Source organism: Lepidochelys kempii, chromosome 14, assembly GCF_965140265.1.
Source record: "Lepidochelys kempii isolate rLepKem1 chromosome 14, rLepKem1.hap2, whole genome shotgun sequence".
Lineage (NCBI taxonomy): Eukaryota > Metazoa > Chordata > Testudines > Cheloniidae > Lepidochelys > Lepidochelys kempii.
This window is the reverse complement of record NC_133269.1, coordinates 18,770,874-18,776,583: the sequence shown is the minus strand read 5'-3', so window position 1 is coordinate 18,776,583 and position 5,710 is coordinate 18,770,874.

Genomic DNA, 5,710 nt, shown 5'->3' with positions numbered 1-5,710 from the left:
CGTAGCTTTTCCTCCAGGGATCTCAAAGCACTTTACAAACACTGGGGATGATTCTGCTTGGGTCCCTGAGCATTCCACCTGAGTAAGGAACGCAGTCTCCCAATGCCTTTGTGAACCATTTTAGAGATGGGTAAACCGAGGCATGCAAAGGCCACATGACAGAGTGTGAGGCAATAAGGAATAGAACCCAGGAGTCCTTGCTCAAACTCATTGAGCTGCACTTCCCCCCTCAAGAGGACATTGCAGAATAACGCTACATACACTGTTTCCAAAGAAACAATAACAATACTTGTATAGATAGTGCTGCTCATCAGTAGATCTCAAATCGTCCTCCCATCGCTGGTGAGCATCATTTTACAAACAGAGAACCTGAGACTCAGGGAAGTTCACTAGACTTACCCAGAGTCACACAGCCAATCAGTGGCAGAGCTAGAAAGAAGCCCCAAGGAACAGGGGTCCTAGTCTGATGTCCAGTCCGGGTCCAGTCCACCCTATTGTTATTCCCGCACTGCATACAGTTATGGTATCAGCCGAGCACCCATTTAAGAACCAGCTCTACAAATACAGATAATGTGCTTAATTAAGACACAGTCATTTCTTCCTTTTTGCTGCGGTTGTGTCCTTTCCACAACTCGATAGCCACTGACATAGCCTCACCTTTTCTTGAGCTGTACAATGATTTCTAATTCCTCTACCTGTCTCCAGCACTGAAAGATAGTAACACTTCATATTTAATGAGGTAAAAGTGCTGGCTATAAGAATGAAAATGAAAGTGAAAGTTCCTTGGTGTTATGATGGGAAATCCAGTCCTTTCATTTCATTTTGTACCATGAGCTCAGGGATAAACACGAAGCAGGAAAATTCCTGCTTCGACTCACCATTTGTTAGTCTCAACAGTGCCAGAAGTACTCCTTCTCTTTTTGCCAGGCTATGAAAACAACCCCATGGGCCAAAGCATCTGCAGAATAAACTGGAGTGGGAAAGCTTATAGCTTACAGCTGAAGTCCTTTTCTTGCAAGATTGCCAACTGCTGGAAGTGACTTTACTAGGGAATGAAGCAGTAAGGGATCGAAAACTTATTCTGGATGCTTGTCAGCTTTCAGGTACCGTACTAGGTTATTCTTTTCCAGGCTCTGAACAGGTGACAGCCAGATTGTTTTTTTTCCCATTGCAAAGCTTGCTGGTTTCCAGTTTAAACAGTCAGTTAGGAATTTGTATTGAAAACCTAAGTCATCAGCTGAGCAACTCATGCTTTTAGAACATATCCTGTAGAAGGAAGTTCCTTGTTGCTTTTGTTTTATGCATGTTGCTTAGGATATGCAAACAATTCTCTGCAATTTTGAATATTTTCCCAAATGTTTTAATCCCACAAAGATTGCTTTTGCCTGCCACGAGATGAGACTAAGGCTACGTACTGATTGCAAAATATTTGTACATTGTTTTGTACTTTGTGTCTCCTCCCATAAGGCAGGTTCTACATTTCTTGGATCATCCTAGTAGCCCCTCTCGGCACTTGTTTCAGTTTGAATTCATTTTTCTTAAACATGGGAGACCAGAATTGCACACAGTATTCCAGATGAGGTCTCAAAGGTGCCTTGTATAACAGTACTAACACTTCCCTGTCTCTATTTGAAATACCTCTCTTGATGTGCCAAGGTCAGTAATAAAAATGTTAAATAAGATTGGTACTAAGACCGATCCCTGAGGAACTCCACTAGTAACCTCCCTCCAGCCTGACAGTTCACCTTTCAGTATGACCCACTGTAGTCTCTCCTTTTATCAGTCCCTTATCTACCTTTCAGTTCTCATATTAATCCCCATCTTCTCCAATTTAACTAATAATTTCCCAAGTGGACTGTGTCAAATGCCTTCCTAAAATCCAGGTAGATTAGTTCTACTGCATTTCCTTTGTCTACACGATCTACCTTTTGTAAAACCATGATGTATTTTATCCCAATTACGTTTACCTCCTTAACTACTTTCTCTTTCAAAATTTGTTCCAAGACCAGGCATACTATTGAGGTCAAACGAATAGGCCTGTAGTTTCCTGGATCACGTTTTTTTCCCTTTCACTACACTGTATGCCTGAACCATGTTGCTAACTGTGTCAGGCAGTAACCGTAGTGGAACCACCAACCAGTGGCTTTTCACAGTATAGGTGTGGTCTTACATGTGTCTTTATTCAAGTTACAACACTTTGCATTCAATACTAACCACCCTTAATGTAAGTGCTCCTTAATGATATGCACCTACCTCTGTGTTAACATCTTTCAGCCATAGACAGGTAGGAGCTGTTCTCCAGCCCCCTGCATGACAGTTTTTAATGCTCTACCATACCTGTTAGTGACTCTGGCTTATCTTTTTTTTTTTAATCCATTTTTATTGACAAATGGACACGAAAAGTACAGAGCCTCTTGTTAATGTCCCGCTGACTTTTGCTGGTACATGGTATTGCACAATATGTTACCTTAAGGGCTGGATGGAAAATGAGGTCACTTCAAGGCATAGGTGCAAACACTGGGGGCTGAGTGTCACTCCCCCATTGTGCTGTTCTGGTGATGGCCCCTTTAGTGCTGCTACAGGACTCATTAATTCATATTCCTGGTTCCCTCCTCATCATTTTTATCGAGCTATCTATTTCTAGGACACGTAGATCTTGGCATTAATGAAAAATTTAGTTAAGTGCGTGCCTGATTCTACTGGTCTGCATAAAACGCTCCACATGTAAACCCTGTAGAATTGTCCAAATATTTCATACACATTTTGTGAAATCCACACAAAATATACAGAACAGGCCACAATGTCCGTACAGGGTGGTATACGGTTCACAGATCAACATCAGAGCTGGGAAAAATTGGTAAATGTTGGTCTCTGAAAATCCATGTACAATTTTTCATTAGTTCATTTTTGCAGGATGCCCTTTGCCTCTAGTTTCAGCCAGAATGAAGGTACATTGGTACATTGAAGGTCTGTAGGCAAAAAAGCTGGTGCTGCAGATCAGTGTTGAGATGCTTTGGCAGAGCTGCGTGTGGGCCTAGGAATGGAACAACAGCCATGCTGCAAGCCAGGGCTGAGGGGCGCTGGCAAAGCTGTGTGCAGATTTAGCAGCAGAATAAGTTGATGTTGCAAGATGGGATTGAGGTGCGTTAATTAAGCCTGTGGGAGAAGGTTGCATCAGCTTCATATGCTAAGTCGGACTCAGTCTTAAGGGAACCCTTTCCTGAGCACTACATTCAAATCCATGATTTTCATCAATGTGATAGGGAGGACACTGAAAGCGTTCCCAGAGATTTCCAGATACCTTTGAAAGCCTCAAAAATTATGGCTTTTTTTCAGGCCAAACTAAGAGGCCACTCCAGTCATGTAGGCTAATCATTCCAGCAAACCTGTGAGTAAGAAAAAGACAGATGGACAGTCTAGAATTGGGTGGGGAAAAAAATGGACTGTGCCTAGGCGGTAAGATTTCACACACAAAGAATTGTTGATTTCCATTGGATTTAATGGCACTGTTCATTGGGGTATGACATCAGCCAACTTGATTTTTTTTAAATTTGACTCTAATTTGACTAGCTTCTGTTAGCCCACCTTTGAAATAGTATGTCCAGAAATGTTTGCTTAAATTCCTTTAAAGATGTTATAAGGACGTTTCTGTTCCCTGGTTGATGCTTATAAGGATCTTTATGAGTAATTCCTTAACTGAGCTCAGTGAAGTTCAGCATCTGCTTAATTTTTTACACGATCATGGTCAATTGACTGTTTAGGGGAAATGGTGAAATTGACTATGTACAAAATACACTTTTTAAAACTTTGTTCACTGATAATAACCTTGTAAGAATAGAAGGTGCAAAATTTTCAGAGAAAAGTAAGATTGTTTTCAAGTTAACAGCATCCCTCTAAATAATGACAGGTCTAAATAATGATGTTTATTTCTGTACAGCATCCTCCATATACTTAAGCGCTGTGAAAGAGAGAGGAATGTCCTTAGGAGTTGCTAGTAGCCTGAGGCGGGAGGATAGGACCTGAAACTTGCAAAGATTGGAAGTGCAAGAGTGAGTTTTTGTGTGTGTGTGTTTTTGAAAAAAAGGGGGTGGGGGGGTGAGAAAACCTGTATTTGTGCTGGAAATGGCCCACCTTGATTTTCATACGCATTGTGAGGAGAGTGGTCACTTTGGATAAGCTATTACAAGCAGGAGAGTGAGTCTGTGTGTGTGGTTTTTGGAGGGGGGTTGGGGGGTGAGAAAACCTGGATTTGTGCTGGAAATGGCCCACCTTGATTATCATACACATTTTAAAGAGAGTGGTCACTTTGGATGGGCTATTACCAGCAGGAGAGCGAGTTTGTGTGTGGCGGGGCGGAGGGTGAGAAAACCTGGATTTGTGCTGGAAATGGCCCAACTTGATGATCACTTTAGATAAGCTATTACCAGCAGGAGAGTGGGGTGGGAGGAGGTACTGTTTCATGGTCTCTGTGTATATAATGTCTTCTGCAGTTTCCACAGTATGCATCCAGTGAAGTGAGCTGTAGCTCACGAAAGCTCATGCTCAAATAAATTGGTTAGTCTCTAAGGTGCCACAAATACTCCTTTTCTTTTAACATAAATTTTGTGCATTGTCACTTGTTAACGGAGTGCATTGCGCCCTCTGGTGGTTTAAAAGGAAACATACAGGAATTTCATTATTTAGCATCACCAAGTTCAGATGAAGAATAAATACGTCTGATGTTTTTTATTTTCTGAGAGCTCGATGGGTCTCAGGATAGTGATGGAAGATCCAGCAGCTTAGCACCTGAGTCACTGATTTAAATCTCAGCCATGGTAGCAACGCAGGGAAGTTATTAAAGTCTGAAAACTGCTCAGCAGTTTAGTAATGATTCTCAGGCCAAATTCCTGCAGGACAGATGTCCACATGGCAGACCCCTGCACCATGACTGCACTGCACCCTTGCCACCACTCCAGCACAGACACCAAAGGTTGCCTGGCCATGGAGACAATTACCTGCTCATCCTTAGAAGTGGTTAATCCACAGCAGATTTGAAGCTACATTCCTCTTGGTTTTAGCACAATAGGGTTGGTAGCAACCTCTACATTTAGGATACCTAACGCTTTCTGATATAAATGACTCTTGCGACTGTTGTTTTGAGAAGCTCCCATGCCTCCCTTGTTTACAGTAGGCCTTTGATATGTGGGGAGAGGGAAACCCCTCAGGCTGGAGACGGGCCTTCCCTACCCCGCACCATGAAATTCCATTCAGGTTTTGCTGAGATGTACACTTTTGAAAATCACCATGTTCATACTCTTGCTTGCATTCTTCTGTGCCCAAGCCATTAGGCTAGGGTGGGCTCTGGGAGTGGTCACAAGGGTCAGAGACAGTCTAAGCCAGGGTCACAAGGTGTCAGAATCAGCAACAGAACCCAAGTGTCCCCACAGCCAACCACTTCCTTGACTAGATCGTGCTGCCTCCCTATACTGCACAGGCATCATCCAAAGGCATTTGCTGTGTTGTACAATGGGTTCTTCTTTCAGTAAAAGTCCTGTGATGAGGGGTCGTTTTGTTGCTGGTGGAGAGGAGATTAAACAGGATGAGAAGGGGACAGGAATTCTCAAGGCTGTAAATTAAGTTTATACCCAGGAAATTGATGTCACCTCTTCTGCTCTGATAGAATAATACCAAAACGCTGGACGTCTACAGCATGTTTCACCTCAGGATCTCA